The 24,840-nt window shown below is 41.4% G+C and overlaps 3 long non-coding RNA genes and 1 pseudogene across 3 annotated transcripts in view; 1 reads left to right on the top strand and 3 right to left on the bottom strand.

Annotated features, from left to right (window-relative positions):
• LOC118363737 (uncharacterized) overlaps window positions 1–6,631 on the top strand; it is an 8,635-nt gene extending 2,004 nt beyond the window's left edge. Inside the window, exon 2 of the long non-coding RNA XR_004821466.2 lies at window positions 6,407–6,631. This is a non-coding gene — a long non-coding RNA (uncharacterized LOC118363737). The remainder of the gene's footprint in view (window positions 1–6,406) is intronic.
• LOC118363735 (uncharacterized) lies at window positions 1,029–3,498 on the bottom strand. Its single transcript, XR_004821464.2, has 2 exons — window positions 1,640–3,498; window positions 1,029–1,252 (listed from the first exon to the last, which is right to left on the bottom strand). It is a non-coding gene; the product is annotated as an uncharacterized LOC118363735 (long non-coding RNA).
• A 905-nt stretch (window positions 6,632–7,536) lies between the features above and the next one.
• LOC118363736 (uncharacterized) lies at window positions 7,537–24,437 on the bottom strand. The gene is made up of 5 exons (XR_004821465.2): window positions 23,933–24,437; window positions 12,976–13,061; window positions 12,599–12,661; window positions 12,305–12,410; window positions 7,537–11,813 (listed from the first exon to the last, which is right to left on the bottom strand). It is a non-coding gene; the product is annotated as an uncharacterized LOC118363736 (long non-coding RNA).
• Window positions 18,952–22,440, bottom strand: LOC118363734 (ras-related protein M-Ras-like; annotated as a pseudogene).
• Window positions 24,438–24,840: the final 403 nt, after the last annotated feature.

The following is a 24,840-nucleotide window of genomic DNA, read 5'->3' on the forward strand; positions in this document are numbered from 1 at the left end:
CAGCCATCAACGTGTGTGTGTGTGTGTGTGTGTGTGTGTGTGTGTGTGTGTGTGTGTGTGTGTGTGTGTGTGTGTGTGTGTGTGTGTGTGTGTGTGTGTGTGTGTGTGTGTGCGTGCGTGTGTGTGTGTGTGTGTGTGTGTGTGTGTGTGTGTGTGAGTGTGTGTGTGTGTGCGAGTGTGTGTGTGTGCGAGTGTGTGTGTGTGTGCGAGTGTGTGTGTGTGTGTGTGCGAGTGTGTGTGTGCGAGTGTGTGTGTGCGAGTGGGGGGATTTTCGTTGGCAACCTTTGTTTACAAATACAAATATTCTCCTGACTGTGTTAGTATTTAGAAAACAACAATCACATTTGGAGCGCGATCATACACTTCCCTAGGAGGTGTAACGATCGGTTATTGGAGTGTAATGAAATAAATCAATAACTATTGACACAGACAAAGCTTGTCTCTCAGCATGGGTGTTTTAGTCAATACATCACTACACAGAGTCTCTTGACACTAGGTCTGAGTCCCAAATGGCACCATATTCCCTACATAGTGCACTATGTTTCACCTTATGGGCCCTGGTCAAAATAGTGCACGAGCCCTATGGGCCCTGGTCAAAATGAATGCTCTATATAGGGGAATGGTGCCATTTGGGACACATCCAAATAATCATTATCTGTATAGAGTTTGAATTATTAATACATTTTGGTTTTATTCATCTCAAATGCATGATCATAATGTATTGTAGGAAACTGATAAATGTAGTTTCATTCAGCGTATTAATAATGCATGTCTGTCACTATGGAGTGATCTTTATGCTGTGCCCAGCTAAACCATAAGCTCTTTTCATTGGATTATGCTGTAAACCGGAGCTCTGTTGACATCTAGTGGATGAATTATGTACCAGTTTCTTTTCACTGTTGACAAATCGGCCCCGAAATTATGTTGTAATTATGTGGTAATATTTCCTGGGTTGAAGTGTGAAACTGCAACCTAAAAAACATCTGCAACCTAAGACTGTAACCCCAGAAAAAGATCCACGAACTGTGTAAACATGCAGATATTTATTAATTTTATTTTTAGGCTGCGTGTGATATAACAAATGGATGAGGAGAGGAGACATTTTAAATGCACTCTCTTTAGTGGTTACAGAGTTCATATTTGCAGCAGTGGGTGTGGAGGAGTCCTCCTTCGATTCACTGGAGATGTCCACACTCTTTGCTGCTGCTGAATCCTCAGAAACATGACACCGTTACAAGGAGAGAGAGGTGGACTATGGGACACAAAACAGATGCAATCCCAACATCAACAAACTATATAAAAACAAGATTTCACTGATCGTAATGTTGTAGATGATTTTCCCCAATAGAGATATTGGGGAAGAGGAGGAATTAGAGTGAGTGGAACCTTGATTTGTGGCTTTCTCACATTTGATCTGAAATAATTCATTCCAATAACCAAGTGATAAATGAGACGTCTCCACACACATCGTCATTGCGAGTGTCTGGGCGACACTCGTATATTGTATATTCACTGAATCAATTAGGTTGTTGATACAGTTCACAAACACTATACAGCATGTTATTATCATGAACACAGAGTGGAAGAGTTTCAGTGTTCTTTTGAAGTTATTTCCAGAACATTCTATTCACTCACATACCACAAATAGAACTCATCAGAAGAAGGAACGATATAGCCAAGACTCTCATCTTCACTGCATAACCAAACACAGGATAGTCCGAGATATCTTCTTTACCAGGTATTATAGAATGGTTATGTAAATGTCACCACAAGAATGTAATAATCTCATCTGAGTTCTTGTGCTTCACAGGTGTCTGTGAAACTCTAGGGCAACACACAGTGCTGTCCTCATATAAACTGTCTTTTCACTGTTATGTAAATACAACTTTATATGTGAAGTACCTGATAAAGATGGTGTAGTGATCTGGGAATTGTGACACGGCAGGCTGCCATGGGAAGTGTTCTAGAAATGCCACCTGGATCTTTCCCACTTGGTCACTATAGTAACGGCAGAGCAGCTCAAGACTTGGGTGGTGGCAAATAGTCCTGCTCAGTGCTCATATTTTATGCCATCAACTTACCTGACCAATCACATGCTAAAGAGTCAGATGATATCTGTATAGGCCCATCTATTTTATCAAACTGAATCATGCATTCAAGTTAAAGCTGACATCAATAAACAAATGCAAATTGTTGGGGAACGGAGCAACTTTCATTTTGTAACTGCTTCACAACAACAGTAATAGATGGTAAATGGACTACATATGTGGTACTCTTGCGGTGCCAGACATCACACCAAATTACAGAATCAACTATGGTAGTCAACGGTTGTCTCAGTTGCGTAGGTTGGCGGGACAGCACCAGCCATGAATGCTCTCACTCTCGTCTCCAAACATCTGGCATTCTGACATCTACATGCATCTCTTAAATGTTTAGGGAGCTGTGGAGAGAGGATTGAAAATACCAGATATCTAAGAGACATAACCTGGGCCTGTATTTATAAAGCATTTCAGAGTTCTGATCCAGGAATAGGTATTCCGTGTCCATATAATCTTATTCATTATGATCTAAAAGGCTAAACTGATCCAGGATCAGCACTCCTACTCCAAAATGTGTGTGTTTTTACTGATCATTTAACCTTGGTAGGTCGCACCGATGAAGCACAAGGTAAAGTGGCCAAGTGAAGGAGGGAGCTAAATACGAAGTGAGTGTTTGAGCGATTCTCGTGCAGACCTTTTTTTTCCGTTTTGGCAGGTCTCCCCTGTGTCTCGGCTGTGGTCTCCACTGTCAAGACATTTGTTGCACCTTAGGCCCTCTCCTGGACATACAGTAGACCAGCATTATCTCTGGTGTAGTTTAGTAGCTTGGTTAAACTGAACGCTCCACTTTAAACAATGGTGAAAACAATTGTTCAGTAGCTTGGTTAAACCTGACTGAACGCTCCATGTTAAACAATGCTGAAAAAATGATGTCACAATGGTTCAGTGTGGTTAATAAGCAAGCAAGTATTCAGTGAGACAGTTTATCATACCTAGTAAAACACAAGAGTACTCTTTTTGGGCAGACTCATCGTAGCTTTAAGACAGCAGCAGGAGAAGGAGACAAACACACACCACTTTCATATTTCCTTCTCTTCAGGTGTCTTTTGAGCTGTCGTTTTAACGATAGAACATATGTCATCAAAGAGCGCGTAGTGTGACAGATGTATACAGTTGGTCCTGTCCCACTGCTTCACATGTGTATAATGATAGACATGGTGAAACCCAAGTAGCACAATTTAATTGGGACAAATATTTGTGACACCTGACAACTTTTTAAGCATTTTAGTGTCTCTGTTTGTTCTCGTGGCGATTTCGAAGCTCTGTTATAGTGCGTCGTTATGAGCAGTAAATAGGGAAGTCGTTGCAGGTAGGTTACAACTCAAACAGAATCTCTGACCTGGTTAAGTTTCCTTTCGATATGTGCGGAGCTGTCCTTCCTTAGCACAGCATTTCCTAGATGTCCTCTGGTCTGGATCTGAATATCAGACTGGGATTTCCTGGATTTTCAGAAGAGATTACGCAAGACAAGAAAGTTTACAGCGACCAGTGCCACATAACAGTGACTTGTCCAGACCTGGGCCGAAAATCATTATATTTTGTGGTTTATTTGAAAATACAAATAGTTTTAAAAAGTAGTCATTCTTGGGATCTGTATTCAAATAGTTGTAAGCACCTCCAAAGTAACTATTTGCTCCACCGGATAAATAGTTACTTTCCACAATGCAGAGTTATCCAAGGTCTGCTTTGTTCCCCATTGGGACATTCAACATCGGGACAGAGTGTGTAATGACAATTTTAAGATATCAAACCCTCAACAGAACAGCTGGATGGAGTCTATATTTTACATTGTGTTACTGGGTAATACATCATATAGCCTATAAACTAGTCCTGTATGTATCAGCTATAAACTAAACTTGCTCAGTGCAGTGCTCATGTTCCAGGCCATCACCTGGCTAATCACAGGTTAATTATGTCAAACATAAATAATAATGAAATGCAAACTGTTTGGAACAAACTTCTTGACAGTTTCAATCATGTGCATTGATTAGTGATATTCAGCTTAGTACAATAAATGGGCTGTATTGTATGTTAGACAGAGTATGTGTCTCTCAGTTGCATTGGTTGGTGGTGCAGCAAAAGGCATCAACGTCCTTGTTGCTTCCCAGCAACATGCATGCTGACATCTTCATGCATCTCTTGAAGTACAAGATAGCTTTGGAGAGAGAGAAGCGAGACAGGGTAAAACACCAGATATAGAAGACACAAACCAGCACATTTTCTTGATTGGATAAAGCAAATGTTTTCCTTAGATGTCAATCAAAAGGATCAGGTATTTAGTGTTTTACCGATTGGTTACTGATCCTCGGGTTACACACATAGTAAAGTGCCTAGTGAAGGGATATACGCAGATGAAACTCAGGGTATACTGCCTGCCTAGTGAATGGGGATAATAGATACAGTATGTACGAAGTGGGTACTTGAACATGATCGTGGCGCAGGTGTCATGGTCAATACGGCAGGTTTCCACTGTGTTTCTGCAGCCATTGCCAATACAAAGGTTGCATCTCAGGCCCTCTCCTGGAAAAACCGAAGAACTGCATCATCTCCGTTTTATTGTGGTGAATCTGGTTATTTAAGGTGTAAAATGAGAGAATGGAGATGAGAATAAGCAATCTAGCTTTAATCTGGTCCATGTGTTTAATTGACATGGTCCCTGTCAAATACATACATAGATGGCTAGACATACATAGATGGCTAGATGGTAATTGTACATGAAGTTTAATTGGTGGGAGTCCAGTGAATGTAACACAACAATCAACAGTGAAAAGAAGGAAGCCTGTACAGAATACAAATACTCCAAATCATGCATCCTGTTAGCAATAAGGCACTAAATTAAAACTGCAAAAAATGTGGCAAAGAAATTAACTTTATGTCCTGAATACAAAGTGTTATGTTTGGGGCAAATCCAACACATCACTGAATAACACTCATATTTTCAAGCATGGTGGTGGCTGCAACAGGTTATAGGTATGCTTGTCTTTGGCATGGACTAGGGAGTTTTAGCAAGACAACATTGAATGTTCCTGAGTGGCCTAGTTACATTTTTAACTGAAATTGGCTTCAATATCTATGGCAAGACTTGAAAATGGCTGTCTAGCAATGATCAACAACCAACCTGACAAAGCTTGTAATGTTTTTTAAAGAATAATGTGCAAATATTGTACAATCCAGGTGTGCAAAGCTCTTAGAGACTTACCCAGAAAGACTCACAGCTGTAATCGCTGCCACAGGTGATCCTAACATGTATTGACTCAGTGGATTGAATACAAATGTAAATGAGATATTTCTGTATTTCATTTTCATTTGCTACAATTCTAAAAACATGTTTTCACTTTGTAATTGTGGGGTATTTTGTGTAGATGGGTGAGATAAAAAATATATATTTAATACATTGTGGCAGTAACACAACAAAAGTTCAATATGTCAAGGGATATGAATACTTTCTGAAGGCAAATTATTGGTTTGAGTACTTTGATAGACTACTATATCAACCATATTATATTGGATTGCGGGGCAGCTATATCACAAACATTTCTAACTACAGTTGTTGCGTGTGAAAACTAAAAGAAGAACGACATAGGACAAAGTGAAGATGTCAGAAGATGGGAATAAAAAGCAGGTTCATGTGGACAGCACTCTTAGGAAAGTAAAGCAACTCTAAATCATACACTATGTGGGTTTCAGATGAGTAGATGCACGATTTACTTTTGTAAAATGTTCAGTGTGAATGAAGTTGCTAAATGACTTAAATGTAAATGTAAATGATTATATAATGATTGGAAAGTTTGAAGCTATTATTTGCCTGGGAGAAATATGATGGTGCATCTAGAGATGGCTGCTCTATAAAAGTGTTTTTGTGGTAGTTGAAGAACTATGTAGAATACGTTTATATTCAGGTCTACTGATAGCTAGCTGTAGTTCTATCTATCTAATAAACTCTTTAGGCTAACAGTGATCACTGAAAAGTACATATCCTGATGAAAATGTGGTGTGTTTGCTAGCTTGTTTCCAAGTACTGTATGTATGGTTTTCAAATACATTACAGTAGTGGTAGTGTCTGCAGTAGTAATACTTTACTTTCCTCTCCTTTTATACAGCATAATATGCTAATCTATGAGTCACTTGTGTGAGATATTGGCAATATTTACTCAGGTTTATCACAAGTAGTTCCCTTAGCCTACTCTATATATACTCTAAAAATAGCTGTGTGGGATTTTTGATGAAAATATAATTTGTTGTAAAATGGAAATATAAAACGTGGAATATGATTTCGCTGTCACGTGTGCTCCCTCTCTGGCCTCTAGGTCACCAGGCTGCTCATCATGGCGCACACCTGTCACCATCGTTACGTGCACCTGCACGTCATTAGACTCACCTGGACTCCATCACTTCGCTGATTACCTTTACTGTATATGTCATTCCCTTTGATTCCTTCCTGAGGCGTCATTGTTTCTGTTTCATGTCTGTGCGTTGTTCATGTTTTGTATTGTTTTCATTTATTTATTAAATGATTCACTCCCTGAACTTGATTCCCGACTCCCAGCGCACATGTTACAGAATGACGCTTCACCAATTATTTCACCTTTATTTAACCAGGTAGGCTAGTTGAGAACAAGTTCTCATTTACAACTGCGACCTGGCATACAGGTCGCAGTGGTGGGTGGTATAAGGTGCTTTAGTAACAAAACGGATGGCACTGTGATAAACTGCATCCAGTTTGCTGAGTAGAGTATTGGAAGCTATTTTGAAGATGACATCGCCGAAGTCGAGGATCGGTAGGATAGTCAGTTTTACTAGGGTAGGTTTGGCGGCGTGAGTGAAGGAGGCTTTGTTGCGAAATAGAAAGCCGATTCTAGATTTGATTTTGGATTGGAGATGTTTGATATGAGTCTGGAAGGAGAGTTTACAGTCTAGCCAGACACCAAACACTTATAGATGTCCACATATTCTAGGTCGGAACCATCCAGGGTGGTGATGCTAGTCGGGCGTGCGGGTGCAGGCAGCGAGCAGTTGAAAAGCATGCATTTGGTTTTACTAGCATTTAAGAGCAGTTGGAGGCCACGGAAGGAGTGTTGTATGGCATTGAAGCTCGTTTGAAGGTTAGCTAGCACAGTATCCAAGGAAGGGCCAGAAGTATACAGAATGGTGTCGTCTGCGTAGAGGTGGATCAGGGAATCCCCACGCAGCAAGAGCAACATCATTGATATATACAGAGAAAAGAGTCGGCCCGAGAATTGAACCCTGTGGCACCCCCATAGAGACTGCGGGAGGACCGGACAACATGCCCTCCGATTTGACACACTGAACTCTGTCTGCAACGTAGTTGGTGAACCAGGCAAGGCAGTCATTAGAAAAACCGAGGCTACTGAGTCTGCCGATAAGAATATTGTAACGGCGTTCGTCTGTTAAAAGAGAGTCGGACCAAAATGCGGCGTGGTGGTTACTCATGTTGTTTAATGAAAAATGAATGATACATGAAATAACTAAATATACAAAACAACAAACGAAACGAGAAAACCTATACAGCCTATCTTGTGACAACAAACACAGAGACAGGAACAATCACCCACAAAACACACAGTGAAACCTAGGCTACCTAAATATGGTTCCAATCAGAGACAACGAGAATCACCTGACTCTGATTGAGAACCGCCTCAGGCAGCCAAGCCTATGCTAGACACCCCTACTCAGCCGCAATCCCAATGCCTACTAAAACCCCAATACGAAACACAACAAAATAAACCCATGTCACACCCTGGCCTGACTAAAATAAATAACGAAAACACAAAATACTAAGACCAAGGCGTGACAAATATGGTGATTAACAGAGTCGAAAGCCTTGGCCAGGTCGATGAAGACGGCTGCACAGTACTGTCTTTTATCGATGGCGGTTATGATATCGTTTAGTACCTTGAGCGTGGCTGAGGTGCACCCGTGACCGGCTCGGAAACCAGATTGCACAGCGGAGAAGGTACGGTGGGATTCGAGATGGTCAGTGATCTGTTTGTTGACTTGGCTTTCGAAGACCTTAGATAGGCATGGCAGGATGGATATAGGTCTGTAACCGTTTGGGTCCAGGGTGTCTCCCCCTTTGAAGAGGGGGATGACCGCGGCAGCGTTCCAGTCCATGGTGATCTCAGACGATATGAAAGAGAGGTTGAACAGGCTGGTAATAGGGGTTGCGACAATGGCGGCGGATAGTTTTAGAAATAGAGGGTCCAGATTGTCAAGCCCAGCTGAATTGTATGGGTCCAGGTTTTTCAGCTCTTTCAGAACATCTGGTATCTGGATTTGGGTAAAGGAGAAGCTGGGGAGGCTTGGGCGAGTAGCTGCGGGCGGGGCGGAGCTGTTGGCCGAGGTTGGAGTAGCCAGGAGGAAGGCATGGCCAGCCGTTGAGAAATGCTTGTTGAAGTTTTCGATTATCATGGATTTATCGGTGGTGACCGTTTTACCTAGCCTCAGTGCAGTGGTGGGAGGAGGCGCTCTTGTTCTCCATGGACATTAGTGTCCCAGAACCTTTTGGGGTTAGAGCTACAGGATGCAAATTTCTGCTTGAAATAGCTGGCGTTTGCTGACTGTGTGTATTGGTTCCTGACTTCCCTGAACAGTTGCATATCGCAGGGACTATTCGATGCTATTGCAGTCCACCCCAGGCTGTTTTTGTGCTGGTCGAGGGCAGTCAGGTCTGGAGTGAACTAGGGGCTATACATGTTCTTAGTTCTGCATTTTTTGAATGGAGCATGCTTATCTAAGATGGTGAGGAAGTTTCTTTTAAAGAATGACCAGGCATCCTCAACTGACGGGATGAGGTCAATATCCTTCCAGGATACCCGGGCCAGGTAAATTAGAAAGGCCTGCTCGCAGAAGTGTTTTATGGAGCGTTTGATAGTGATTAGGGGTGGTCGTTTGACTGCGGACCCATAGCGGATACAGGCAATGAGGAAGTGATCGCTGAGATCCTGATTGAAGACAGCGGAGGAGTATTTGGAAGGCCAGTTGGTCAGGATAACGTCTTTGAGGGTGCCCTTGTTTACAGATTTAGGGTTGTACCTGGTGGGTTCCTGTGAGATTGAGGGCATCTAGCTTAGATTGTAGGACTGCCGGGGTGTTAATAAGCATATCCCAGTTTAGGTCACCTAACAGAACATACTCTGAAGCTAGATGGGGGGCGATCAATTCACAAATGGTGTCCAGGGCACAGCTGGGAGCTGAGGGGGGTCGGTAGCAGGCGGCAACAGTGAGAGACTTATTTCTGGAGAGATTCATTTTTTAAATTAGAAGTTCAAACTGTTTGGGTATGGACCTGGAAAGTATGACATTACTTTGCAGGCTATCTCTGCAGTAGACTGCAACTCCTCCCTCTTTGGCAGTTCTATCTTGACGGAAAATGTTATAGTTGGGTATGGAAATCTCCGAATTTTTGGTGGCCTTCCTAAGCCAGGATTCAGACACAGCAATGACATCAGGGTTGGCAGAGTGTGCTAAAGCAGTGAGTAAAACAAACTTAGGGAGGAGGCTTCTGATGTTGACATGCATGAAACCAAGGCTTTTTCGATCACAGAAGTCAACAAATGAGGGTGCCTGGGGACACGCAGAGCCTGGGTTTACCTCCACATCACCTGCGGAACATAGGAGAAGTAGGGTGCGGCTAACAGCTATCAAAACTGGTCGCCTAGAGCGTTGGGGACAAAGAATAAAAGGAGCAGATTTCTGGGCGTGGTAGAGTATATTTAGGGCATAATGCGCAGACAGGGGTATGGTGGGGTGTGGGTACAGCGGAGGTAAGCCCATCCATTGGGTGATGATAAAAGAGGTTCTATCTCTGGACATGCTGGTTCTAATGGGTGAGGTCACCACATGTGTGGGAGGTGGGACAAAGGAGGTATCGGAGGTATGAAGAGTGGAACTAGGGGCTCTATTGTAAACTAAAACAATGATAACTAACCTGAACAACAGTATACAAGACATTTGACATTTGAGAGAAACATACAGCGAGGCATAAAGTAATCGCAGGTGTTGATTGGGAGAGCTAGCTAAAACAGCAGGTGAGACAACAACAGCGAATCAGCTAACACAACAACAGCAGGTAAAATGGCGATGACTAGGCTGCGTCGACAGAGAATCCAAGCCAGATGGCGAAAGAGGTATTGTGGAATTTAGTTTGCTGGCCGGGAGATGTGCCTGGCTCACGGCTAACTGGTGCTAGCTTCGTGGCAGTGGCGTTAGTCACTATATCCAATCGGGAGCAGCGGTGATCCGGTGCCAAGGTCCAGAGTTTACAGCAAGGATCCGGAGGAGTATTGGGCTCTAGCCGCGTATGAGTGGGGTTCGGGTGAACAGCTGAGTAGGCCGGGAGGTGGTAAAAGCCGCAAGCAGTGGCTGACAATGACTAAATAGCTTGTAGCTAATTAGCTGGTTAGCTGCTGGAGGTTCTTGAATGTGTTCTAAAATTTAAAATAATAGCGATTCCGTATCACAATGGGTGAGTTATCAGGTTATTGGAAGGTATAATCTAATTAAAAATTGAAAAGAGATTGAAAATAAATTGAAATATATATACAAAAAATACGGGCTCCCACGCCTCAGCGGGCTCGACGGGCTCCCACACCTCAGCGGGGATGACCGGTCCACTCCTGATCCCCGGGATCGTCCCTTTGGTTGGCGTCCTGCGGCTGGAGCCGAACGCGCCAGGGAGGGGGTACCGTCACGTATGCTCTCTCCAGCACTCTAGGTTACCATGCTCACCTGGACTCCATCACTTCCCTGATTACCTTCCCTATGTATGTCACTCCCTTTGGTTCCTTCCCGAGGAGTCGTTGTTTCAGTTTCATGCCTGTGCGCTGTTCGTGTTTTGTATTATATTTTCATTTATTAAATTATTCACTCCCTGAACTTGCTTCCTGACTCCCAGCGCACACGTTACATCTGTAGCAATAATAATGTTTGTTTCTAAATCAATTAAAATTCCAGCTTTTCCCGAGAGATTGCGCAAGACACAAACGTTTGCAGAAACAGGGCGTGCCACAAAACAGCAATTGTGTTCCACATTGGGACAGGGTGTAAAGAGACTTTTGAAATATCAAACCTCAACAAAACAACTGACTGGTGTGTGTAGTTTATGTAAGAGTTGGTGTTGGATGATGATGATTTTATACAGCATAGTATGCTAATAAAGCTGTTATCTATGAGTCACTTGTGTGAGATATTGGGCAATCTATTTACTCAGGTTTAGCACAAGTAGTACCCTATGTCTCTCTGTAAAGGAATGGAAATTACCGGATTTCACAAGACAAAGGTTTGAAGTGTCATGTTCCATACTGGGACATTCCATATTGGGACAGGGTGTAAAGAACCTTTAGAAATATCAAAGCTCAACAAAACAACTGACTGGTGTGCATAGTTTATGCAAGAGGTGGTGTTGGGTGATGAATAATTCGTATCACATGTAAACAAGTTCTTCTCATGACATTTCGAGACATATGAAATCAGGAACAAAAGATAACAAATGCCATTTTGCTATACTGAATGTATTCCATTGCCATTTGAACTGGGCTCCAGCCACACGCATACCAATGATACAGAAGGTGAGTATGGGCCATGGGTCTTATAAGTTGCAGTTGTCCCAGTTGCAGCAGGTGACTCTCAGACCCTTGGTTACACCAAGCTTCAGGCACTCCATCATCTTGAAGCAGGACTTGTGGAAGGTGTTCTCTGGAGAAATAGAGAGACCAAGGTAGAGAGGGGGGGAGAGAGATGATGATGACGATACCCACTGGGAACAGACGTCAGTTCAGCATCTAGTTCTGATTACATTTGGTTGAGTTGTCAACTAACGGGAATTCAACATGAAATCAACAAGAAATGTCACCATGACATTGGATTTAGGTTAAAAGCTGGGTGAAAAAAAGAGGAAATGCCCTTACATTGATTAACTTTTGCAAATCCAATTAGTCATCACATAGATTTTTGGGGGGTTAAAATGGCGTGGAAACAACGTTGATTCAACCAGTTTTTGTCCAGTGGGTAATGACTGACGACTGAGTGATAATCTTGTAGGTCTACCTAGTAAATATATTTTTGTTGTGTGTGTGTGTGTGTGTGTGTGTCTTTGATTGATTTCTGGTCGGATTAATAAGGCACTGTGGCGACTCTGCAGTGATTGTGGCTATATGCCATGCCGACTGAATAGTGCTGGGACTCACCATAAGGGGAAGGCGTCCAGCTCAGGAGGACAGGTCTCCACAGTCTTCACACAATCACCACTGCCTGGTGTGGCCCGGATACAGTTATGGCACTGCAGGGCCTCACCTGAGAGAGGGGAGAGAGAAAGAGAGAGAGATAGAGAAACATGAACGAAAACTCAACCTTGAAAGTCACTGGCCATAGTCATAGTGTGTAGTCTAGTGCACACTATCGACCTACTATCAAGGTTTTTTTATCTGAACTTTTGGAAATAAAAACATTAGGATGGTTCAACATGAAGAGATGATATTTACCATAGATGACGGCCACCAGGAGTAGGAGACCAAAAGCAAAGACTTTCATGTTTGGATGTGGTTCTAGGAGATAGTAATATAATATGCCATTTAGCAGACGCTTTTATCCAAAGCGACTTACAGTCATGTGTGCATACATTCTACGTATGGGTGGTCCCGGGAATCGAACCCACTACCCTGGCGTTACAAGCGCCATGCTCTACCAACTGAGCTACAGAAGGACCACATATAGAAAGACACATTTCAACAGTATAACCTATATAGACACGAACGTTAACATATTGTTCAATGCCTGAAAGTCTTTGTGTCCAAGGCTCAGACAGACGTTTCAAACAGGTTCAAAAAGTGTGGGGTCAGTGCCCTTTCGCCCATCTTACCTTCTGGACCTCTGCAGGTTTCAGTGTAACTCTCCTTCCTCCGGCCCCTCCTGTTATACAGCAATATGAGACTGATAAAGACAGTGCTGTGGGTAAAGAACCAGATTTTTTTTTTTTTAAGTGTTATTTTTAAAGCAAGGACAATGGTGCAGTGTCAGACGTGAATACATACAGTACTGGAATGGGTAGCCTATCACTCAAATGAACGGATCATTGGGTTTAATATCCTGAACTGGCATCAGCTGTAATTGTGATGCACGCCCAATTTTTCAGTTTTTGATTTGTTAAAAAAGTTTGAAATATCCAATAAATGTCGTTCCACTTCATGATTGTGTCCCACTCGTTGTTGATTCTTCACAAAAAAATACAGTTTTATATCTTTATGTTTGAAGCCTGTAATGTGGCAAAAGGTCGCAAAGTTCAAGGGGGCCGAATACTTTCGCAAGGCACTGTAAATGTGGCACAACCAGTTATTGAGTGAAAGGGGTTATTTACTTTTTCACACAAGGCCATTGAGTGTTGCATAACTTTGTTTATGAAATAAATGAAATAAGTATATCATTGTTGTGTTATTTGTTCACTCAGGTTCCCTTTATCTAATATTAGGTTTTGGTTGAAGATCTGATAACATTCAGTATAAAAATATGTAACAATAGAGAAGATTAGAAAGGGGGCAAATACTTTTTTTACAGCACTGTACTGACAATATGCCAAATAAAATGGGACTACTGTACGTTCAAAACCGGTTAAAACAATAATGTTCTCACTTTATTTGTCACCCCCTGACCTTAGAGAGCGTTTTTATGTCTCTATTTGGGTTGGTCAGGGTGTGATTTGTGTGGGCATTCTATGTTCTTTATTTCTATGTTTTGGGTTTCTATGTTTTGGCAAGGATATGGTTATCAATCAGGGACAGCTGTCTATCGTTGTCTCTGATTGGGAATCATATTTAGGCAGCTTCTTTGGCCACCTTAGGTTGTGGGATGTGACGTTCGTTGTTCTTTTGGTTGGTGTTCAGATTACATAAAGTATCATGAACACGTACCATGCTGCACCTTGGTCCACTTCTTCCGACGAGCGTTACATTATTTGCTTCCAGAGAAATAGAATACAATACATATAGAATAAAATGGATATACAGTGGGGCAAAAAAAGTATTTAGTCAGCCACCAATTGTGCAAGTTCAATTGTGCAAGTTCAATTGTGCAAGATGAGAAATGCCTGTAATTTCCATCATAGGTACACTTCAACTAAGACAGACAAAATGAGGGGAAAAAATCCAGAAAATCACATTGTAGGATTTTTAAAGAATTGATTTACAAATTATGGTGGAAAATAAGTATTTGGTCAATAACAAAAGTTTCTCAATACTTTGTTATATACCCTTTGTTGGCAATGACAGAGGTCAGGCGTTTTCTCTAAATCTTCACAAGGTTTTCACACACTGTTTCTGGGATTTTGGCCCATTCCTCCATGCAGATCTCCTCTAGAGCAGTGATGTTTTGGGGCTGTTGCTGGGCAACACGGACTTTCAACTCCCTCCAAAGATTTTCTATGGGGTTGAGATCTGGAGACTGGCTAGGCCACTCCAGGACCTTGAAATGCTTCTTACGAAGCCACTCCTTTGTTGCCCGGGCGGTGTGTTTGGGATCATTGTTATGCTGAAAGACCCAGCCACGTTTCATCTTCAATGCCCTTGCTGATGGAAGGAGGTTTTCACTCAAAATCTCATGATACATGGCCCCATTCATTCTTTCCTTTACACGGATCAGTCGTCCTGGTCCCTTTGCAGAAAAACAGCCCCAAAGCATGATGTTTCCACCCCCATGCTTCACAGTAGGTATAGTGTTCTTTGGATGCAACTCAGCATTCTTTGTCCTCCAAACACGACGAGTTGGGTTTTTACCAAAAAGTTATATTTTGGTTTCATCTGACCATATGACATTCTCCCAATCTTCTTCTGGATCATCCAAATGCTCTCTAGCAAACTTCAGACGGGCCTGGACATGTACTGGCTTAAGCAGGGGGACACGTCTGGCACTGCAGGATTTGAGTCCCTGGCGGCATAGTGTGTTACTGATGGTAGGCTTTGTTACTTTGGTCCCAGCTCTCTGCAGGTCATTCACTAGGTCCCCCCGCGTGGTTCTGGGATTTTTGCTCACCGTTCTTGTGATAAGATCTTGTGTGGAGCCCCAGATCGAGGGAGATTATCAGTGGTCTTGTATGTCTTCCATTTCCTAATAATTGCTCCGAAAGTTGATTTCTTCAAACCAAGCTGCTTACCTATTGCAGATTCAGTCTTCCCAGCCTGGTGCAGGTCTACAATTTTGTTTCTGGCGTCCTTTGACAGCTCTTTGGTCTTGGCCATAGTGGAGTTTGGAGTGTGACTGTTTGAGGTTGTGGACAGGTGTCTTTTATACTGATAACAAGTTCGAACAGGTGCCATTAATACAGGTAACGAGTGGAGGACAGAGGACCCTGTGAGAGCCAGAAATCTTGCTTGTTTGTAGGTGACCAAATACTTATTTTCCACCATAATTTGCAAATAAATTCATAAAAAATCCTACAATGTGGGGCCTCCCAGGCTCTGTCGTAACCGGCCGCGACCGGGAGGTCCGTGGGACGATGCACAATTGGATTAATCCTAAATTGTATTGTCATAAATTGAACATCACTGGCTACATAAAGGGCTACATAAATCTGATTTGATATTTTCAGTCTCTAAATCTAAGAAACAACAAATTGATTCATTACGTAAACTAGATTTGGTTATTTCAATACTTAGCTTTCTGTGGGATACAATGCTTTCAGAAATTATTCATACTCCTTGAAAATTGAAAATGGTTTAAATCTGTTTTTTTTTTCATTACCCATCTACACACAATTCCCCATAACTAAAAATGAAAACATGTTTTCAGAAATGTTTGCACATTTATTGAAAATGAAATACAGAAATATCTCGTTTACATAAATATTCACAACCCTGATTCAATACAAGTTAGAATCACTGTTGGCAACAATTACAGCTGTGAGTCTTTCTGGGTAAGTCTCTAAGAGCTTTGCACACCTGGATTGTACAATATCTGCACATTGTTCTTTAAAAAATTCTTCAAGCATAGATTTTCAAGTCAAAACTGTAACTAGGCAACTCAGCAATATTCAATGTTGTCTTGGTAAGCAACTGCAGTGTATATTTGGCCTTGTGTTTTATGTTTTTGTCCTGCTGAAAGGTGAATTTGTCTCCCCATGGTCTGTTGAAAAGCAAACTGAACCAGGTTTTCCTCTAGGATTTTGCCTATGCTTGGCTCTATTCCGTTTATTTTTACACTTAAAAACTCCATCGTCCTTGCCAAAGACAAGCATACCTATAACCTGTTGCAGCCACCACCATGCTTGAAAATATGAGTGTTATTCAGTGATGTGTTGGATTTGTCCCAAACAACACTCTGTATTCAGGACATAAACGTAACTTATTTGCAGGTTTAATTTAGTGCCTTATTGCTAACAGGATGCATGATTTGAAATGTTTTTTATTCTGAACAGGTTTTCATCTATTCACTCTGTCATTTAGGTTGGTATCGTGTTAGGAAGGACACCTGTCTTTGTAGTGACCAGGGCTGGATATAGCTTTTTTGGGCCCTAAGCGAGATTTGGTTGAGGAGCCCCGTCAGCAAGAGGGCAAAATGTTTTAGTAGCCCCCCCTCTTGACGGCAGAGAGAAAAATGTACGTTTTAAAGTTAATTTGCAATTCTACCCGTTTTGTCATGAGGCATACAGAAAATGTTGCAGTTTTAAAACACATTTTCTGCAGTGCTACACATTTTGTCATGGGGTGGAGAGAAAATGTAGCAATTTTATAACAGATTTCAAATAATTCTGCTAATTTTGCAATTTGGCAGAGATACATTCTGCATTTTTAAAGCACATTTCCTTCAATTCTACCCATGTGGAGACTTAACCTAATGATGAACCTCGTATTCATAATTTTCAGCAACAAACCAGTGTCTACATACAGTGCCTTTAGAAAGTATTCAGAGCCCTTGACTTTTTCCACATTTTGTTAAGTTAGAGCCTTATTCTAAAATGGATTTTAAAAATCTTTAGCAATCTACACACAATACCCCATAATGACAAAGCAAAAACAGGTTTTTAGACATTTTTGCAAATGTATTAAAAATAAAAAACAGAAATACCTTATTGAGATGTTTCTACAACTTGATTGGAGTCCACCTGTGGTAAATTCAATTGATTGGACATGATTTGGAAAGGCACACAACTGTCTATATAAGTTCCCACAGTTGACAGTGCATGTCAAAGCAAAAACCAAGCCATGACAGAAGGAATGTCCGTAGAGCTTTGAGACAGGATTTTGTCAAGGCACAGATCTAGGGAAGGGTAGCAAAAAATGTCTGCAGCATTGAAGATCCCCAAGAACACAGTGGCCTCCATCATTCTTAAATGGAACAAGTTTGGAACCACCAAGACTGTTGGTTCCTAGAGCTGGCCACCCAACCAAACTGAGCAATTGGGGGAGAAGGGTCTTGGTCAGGGAGGTGACCAAGAACCTGATGGTTCCTCTGTGGAGATAGGAGAACCTTCCAGAAGGACAACCATCTCTGCAGCACTGCACCAATCAGGCCTTTATGGTGACCAGACGGAAGCCACTCCTCAGTTTGTTTGCACATGACAGCCGACTTGGTTTTTGCCAAAAGGCACCTAAAGACTCTCAGACCATGAGAAACAAGATTCTCTTGATCTGATGAAACCAAGATTGGACTCTTTGGCCTCAATGCCATTCGTCACGTCTGGAGGAAACCTGGCACCATCCCTATGGGAAAGCTGTGGGGATGTTTTTCAGCAGCAGGGTCTGGGAGTCTAGTCAGGATCGAGGCAAAGATGAACAGAGCAAAGTACAAAGAGATCCTTGATGAAAACATGCTCCAGAGGGCTCAGGACCTCAGACAGGGATGAAGGTTCCCCTTCCAACAGGACAACAACCCTAAGCACACAGCCAAGACAATGCAGGTGTGGCTTCGGGACAAGTCTCTGAATGTCCTTGAGTGGCCCGGTAAGAGCCCGGATATCAAACATCTCTGGAGAGACCTGAAAATAGCTGTGCAGCAACACTCCCCATCCAACCTGACAAAGGTTGAGAGGATCTGCAGAGAAGAATGGGAGAAACTCCCTAAATACAGGTGTGCCAAGCTTGTAGCGTCATACCCAAGAATAATCAAGGCTGTAATCACTGCCCAAGGTGCTTCAACAAAGTACTGAGTAAAGGGTCTGAATACTGATGTAAATGCATATTTATTTTTTTTATTTTTAAGAAATAAGCAAAAAATTCTATAAACCCGTTTTGGCTTTGTCATTATGTGGTATTGTGTGTAGATTAATGAGGGGAAAAAATAAAGGCAGTGAATGTGAAAACAGTGCGCGTCTATGATCTGTGGTTAAAAAGATAATGTCCTAAAACAAATGCTTCTCTGTGACATCACATGGTAGGATTAGAAGTACAAAACAGTGATTTTCAAAACCTGGATGTCACGGTGGTATGAAGAGAGTCGGGAGACAGGCACAGGAATGTGTAATAGGGTTTTTTATTAATCCCAAATTACAAAGTGCCGTGTAAGGGCACGGCGACGAAGACCAAACAAACACGCAATAAAAACAGAGGGTTGAAACCCATACAAAAGAGAGAGGAGTACCTTGAATAAATACACACACGTACAATGATTAACCCACAGGATGAGACCTGTAATCATCTGCGCAATCCACAAGGGCACGAAAGCCAAAACACACAGCACAGGTACACACACAGCACCAGCAGACATAGTAACAATAATCGACAAGACTATGGAAACCAAAGGGCACATATATTCAAATACTAATCAGTGAGAATAAGGGACAGGTGTGCGTGATGAAAGTTCCGGAGGGATTCGTGACACCTGAACGAGTATCTAGCACAAGGTAGGGTATTTTCTTGCTCCCCACATCACCTTGAATCTCATATTGCTTAAAAAAAATTACCTTTTGATGATGTCATCAGGTAGAACATTTCAACTTTATATTTAATTCTACAAAACATAGAAATGAGCCAATTTCACATATGTTGACACTGGTATTGTGCTAACCCTAACATGCAAATGAGGTTGAAAAGTTGCCCTTTAAAGCAAATTACCTGCAATTCTAATAATTTTGCCATGGGGCAGAGATTCTTTTTTAAAACAGCACATTTTATTTGCTGAAGCACCCACCCATAGCACGCGCTCCAGCAGGTATATTTCACGGGTCACCTCCAAAGCCTATTCCTCCTTTGGTCGCCTTTCCTTCCAGTTCTCTGCTGCCAATGACAGGCACGAACTGCAATAATCACTGCAGCTGGAGACTCATATCTGCTTCACTTGCTTTAAGCACCAGCTGTCAGAACAGCTCACAGATCACTGCACCTGTAAATAGCTCATCTGTAAATAGCCCATCCAACTACGTCATCCCCATACTGTTATTTATTTTGCTCCTTTGCACCCCAGTATCTCTACTTGCACACTCATCTTCTACACACCTATCACTCCAGTGTTTAATTGGTATATTGTAATTATTTCGCCACTATGGCCTATTTATTGCCTTACCTCCCTTATCCTACCTCATTTGCACACACTGTATATATACTTTTTCTATTGTATTATTGAATGTATGTTTGTTTATTCCATGTGTAACTCTGTGTTGTTGTTTGTGTCGCACTGCTTTGCTTTATCTTGGCCAGGTCGCAGTTGTAAATGAGAACTTGTTTTCAACTAGCCTACCTGGTTAAATAAAAATAAATAAATAACAAATTTAATGCAGTTGTACACATTTGCCATGGGGCACAGAGATATTTTTGCCGTTTTAAAGAAAGTTTTCTGCAGTTCTACACTTTTGCCATGCAGTGGAGAGAAAATGTTGAAATGTTATAACACGTTCTATGCAATTCTACTCATTTTGCCATGTGGCAGACAGAACTATTTGCCGTTTTAAAGCCAATTTACTGCATTTCTACAAACATGCCCCAAGTTTAGATAACTGGCCAGTCAAACTTAGCAATCTAAAAATTGTTAGCTGACATAGCTAATTGAGTGACTGTCAGTGACAGACAAAACAATATTTTGAACTTGCACCTTGTGTATTCGGCTATTCTAACTCGCAACAATAAGTTCAGACCCCGACTGAGTTCCAAAAAAAACAAACATAAACGACTGATTATGTTACTTATGCCTGGAGCCGGCCTTGGTAGTGACTTGGTGTATTGATACACCATCCAAAGTGTAATTATAATTATAATTACAACTTCACCATGCTCAAAGGGACATTCAATGTCTGCTTTTTAAAGTTTTTACCCATCTACCAATAGGTGCCCTTCTTTGCGGGGCATTGGAAAACCTCGCTGGTCTTTGTGTTTGAATCTGTGCTTAGAATTCACTTTATGTGTGGGGTACAGAGACGAGGTCTTTTAAAAATCATGTTAAACAATATTATTGCACACAGTGAGTCCATGCAACTTATGTGACTTGTTAAGCTAATTTGTACTCCTGAACGTATTTAGGCTTTCAACAACAAAGGGGTTGAATACTTATTGACTCAAATGGAAGGCTGACATTTCAGCTTTTCATTTTTAAATCATTTATAAACATTTTGAAAAAACGTGATTCCATTTTAAAATGATGGGGTCTTGTTTGTAGGCCAGAGACACAAAATCTCAACTTAATCACTTTTAAAGTCAGACTGCATCACAACAAAATGTGGAAAAAGTCAAGGGTTGTGAATATTTTTCTGAATGCACTGTATATCCCCAAAGCAAAGGACCAAATGTACAACCATGCTAAATGTTGTTCCATTCTTGCAATTACATTTATAACCACTGGAGGGCACTATTAACACACTAATATCCACTGAGAATGACAGATAGACAGTCTTCTGTGTCATAATTATGGTTTTATCCAGACAAAACCAGTTTACCCGAGATGTGTACACATATAATAGAACACAAAATGTATTAACACACATTTATTACTTTGCTTACAACTGTTTTGTTCCTTCAATTTCTTAGTTAAGCTCTGTGCTTTGTGCTCTCTGGAGTAGCACTGTACTAATTAATGATAACACAGCTATAAATGACTTATATAAAATAAATAGTGAAATAGTAGCAAAGCAAAATAATATTCAAATGTGAAAATTAGATTTCATCGTCTAGGCCACAACATATCCAGTGCACTCATGCACACACAAACACACACACACACCACAATTGTGTGTTTAAAGTGTTTTGAGAAGTACACAACTACATCCAGTGAGCACTGATAAGTCAAAATTGTGAAGGTTCATAAATGTACATTCAAATAAAGACATTTGGTGTGTTCAATAAGCTTACAATGCAGTTATTTAACATGCTTGTTCGGAGATTATAAAGACATTCTCCCTGTATAAGCTATGGGGCTACACATTGGCTGCCTCCCAGGCTTTGACACAATGTCTGGAGTCCCTTTGCCAGCTGCTATGCATTTGGAATCTCTCTTTCTCTCTCTGTATCTCTTTCCTCACTTTCCCTTCTTCTCTCTGTTGTCTGACAGGCCCACTGATTCCAACACAAACAGACACATCCTCTCCCCTCCTCCTGTTGTCCTGGCCACGGCCACCAGTGGGAAGTTAAGTAGTAAATCCCACCGGTCCTTCACCCTGAGGATGAGTTGATGGAAGCGGTCCACATGTTCAAAGCTGGCATTGTCTGTGACAGAGAACACGATGAGGAACCCGTCCCCAGTCCTCATGTACTGTTCCCTCATAGCACTGAACTCCTCTTGGCCTGCTGTATCCAGAACTGCAGAGACAAGCACGATCAGACAGGTCCCACATGTAACATCTACACTGAGAACAGTATTATGAATGATCCTGGTTATCCATAAATATGTGTAGCTGTGTGCTGATCCCTCAGATCTAACAATGGCTGCACAATAATATGATCCTTTTTTCTCCTTATCACAGAACATTCCATCGTGTTCTTCAGTACATTGGAAAGATTATTACGGGGAAAACGAGATAGTACTTTTGCCAGGTTAAGAGGTTGGGCTTCTTATTTGTAATGTATGTGCTATCTATAAATCCATTTTCCGTCCAATATGGCCCACTGGGCATCAATCTCAGTGTGTTTGAGGTAGGAGTCCTCGATGGTGGGGTCGTAATCAGGGACAAAGATCTTCTGCTAGAAATGAATGGTGAGAGCACTCTTCCCCACTCCCCCATCCCCCACCACTACCAGCTTATACGTGGGGAGATTGTCGCTGAGAACAGTGCTCGTTGCCATAGTGACAGCCATGCTATACCTGGAACACAGAGGGAAGACGGAAGATGGTGTATGTCTAAACTGATGCCATTTAGAATGGGCTTTTTGGCCCTCTCTTGCTCTGGACAAAAAATACCTGACAAAAATCACAAATGAAATGCCACAGGTAATAGTGTGGTAATAGAATACATCTTAAAATGAATATTATAAAAGCAGAGATCCTTATGGTAATCATAATGTTTTATCTTCCATTCCTTATATAGTTGCTTACTCACTGGGCATAAAACAGTATCATTCTTATGTTGGAATACCCACACCTTCTCACTGAAAACATCAAACACTCAAACAAGGCTGAGGTCTGTACTGTAGCTGTCTATCCCTCGTCTGCTGGATCTTCACTGACGTACTTAAGTCAGGGAATCACCCACCCACACACACACGCCATGAGTAAGCAAACCCAGCCTGCAGCTCCATACAATGGCACTGGCCTAACAGGATGAGGTCACACAGAGAGTTCTTCCTTCCTGCAGTCAACAATGGCGGGATGTGGATGGTTTCCTTTCTCAGTGGATACTGTAGCCTGTGTCCCTGGCCAAAGCAGGAAAGGGACCCAGATGCCCGTGGAACTTACAGGCCCTCCAGAACAATGTTGTAGCCAGAGAATGGGCCAAGGGCTGACCAACTCCAACAATTCTCAGTCAAACCTGGGGGCTGGGGGAGACCCTAATTCTGAGGGGTACTTCTCTGAGTTCCAAGGGGTATCATATTCTCTAGGGCAGGGTTCCCCAACTGGCGGCCTGTGGGCCAGATTTGGCCCACATGGGGGGGGGGATTTGTCCCCAAAGTGTTCAGGGAACAACAAAAATACGTTTTTTTTACATAAAAGACTGCAAAAACACAAGGAAATCAGCTTCAAGTTATTTTAATCTAAGAAATCTATTAAAGTATTCCCACGCATAATAGAGAGACACGTGATCTCATTCAAATGTTAGCAAGGTTTGTGTACAATTTGATGTCTACAAATTATTTGCAATTATGTTCCAGCCCCCCGCCCACCCGCTCAACAAAAACATCGGCCCACGGCTGAATCTAGTTGATGATCCCTGCTCTAGGGTCGTTATGAAAATACTTTTTTTTTTTTAAGTATTCAAGATAGGCCTTTAAGTTATTTTTCAGTTATATGTCATCAAAGGCTGTACTAATGTCATATTATGTAGGCCTACCTGCAGAACACAACCTTTTGATCAAGAGGACTAATAATGTATGTAGTCTAACGTGGGTGAATCCTTATTTCTCAGACACATTTCGCGCACACGTTCACCTCATTTGTGATCAGTCAGATCTGTGACTCATAAATCCCCATTCATCTGTGATTCACAAATCCCATAACCCCACTGAACACTTTAGTTTTTATTGTGCCATATTCGACCCAATAACAAGGTTGAACAATTATTTGCTTAGGCATAACCAGATAAAGTGGGATCTCGTATTGTAAAATGCCTCGCCATACCATATTATGCCAAGGTATAATTTGACTTTCACACACATTTCAGTAGGATACAGCTAGTTGTGACTTTACATCTGAAAACACCAGACATCTCAAAGCAACGCAATCTGTAGTAGCCGATTAAATAAAAAAAAGTTTACCCCAATATATTTACTGTAAAGTCGCCTGCATGAAGTCACATTTCTTGCCTTCTCATGTTGACTTCATTCAGATCTGTACATTTATATCCAATCAATTTCATATCACAGCTGCTGGAAAAGCCAGCATCTGCCACAAAAAATGGAACAGTTACTTTGCGTTACAACAGCTGATACGATAGGTTTGCTCCAAGCGGGAGAAGGGGGGGTCAACATTTCTTAATGGAAAATAAGCCACTATTTTAATGATTATAGGTCACATTTAGAGTTTGTCGGGCTTAATTTAAGTGCTTACATTATTGACTTCAATGTGTTATGTTTTTTAGCCTGCCAGTTTTGGAGGGTACGTAAAACAATATTTGAACAGGAGCCCCCTGATGTAGAAATGGAGCATTCCACAATGTCTCAAATCCAGATGTGATCATATACAAATAATGTAAGTAATTTTCAACCAATGTATAGCCTATTGCTTATTTACAACGTATATATAAACTATCTACAAAAACGAATAAAGAACCATGTATTAACAACTTACAAACTCCATGAATAATTTTAAGTATGCAACACCTTAATGTTACTTACGATTTACCTACAAGTGGGCAGTTCTAGATGAGGATGTACAATATCAGAGTTTCTGCACTTCATTTTGAAACTCCTTTCGATATACACGTTATTACCATTCATCTCAAATAGAAGTGGCATGAACATAGAATTGGCCACAAGATGGGAGTATAGGATATTTAATTGCAAAGGTAGATAAACGTTTAATAAGCGTTTAATATATCACACACAAACTACCTTTATGGAAAAATATTTGAAGTTACGTACAATCTAATAATATTAGTATTAATATTTGATATTTTTCTCATTTCTCACAATGTAGGCAGCACGCGCGTGCGTGTTGTGAAACC

This window comes from Oncorhynchus keta, chromosome 30 (genome assembly GCF_023373465.1).
Source record: "Oncorhynchus keta strain PuntledgeMale-10-30-2019 chromosome 30, Oket_V2, whole genome shotgun sequence".
Lineage (NCBI taxonomy): Eukaryota > Metazoa > Chordata > Actinopteri > Salmoniformes > Salmonidae > Oncorhynchus > Oncorhynchus keta.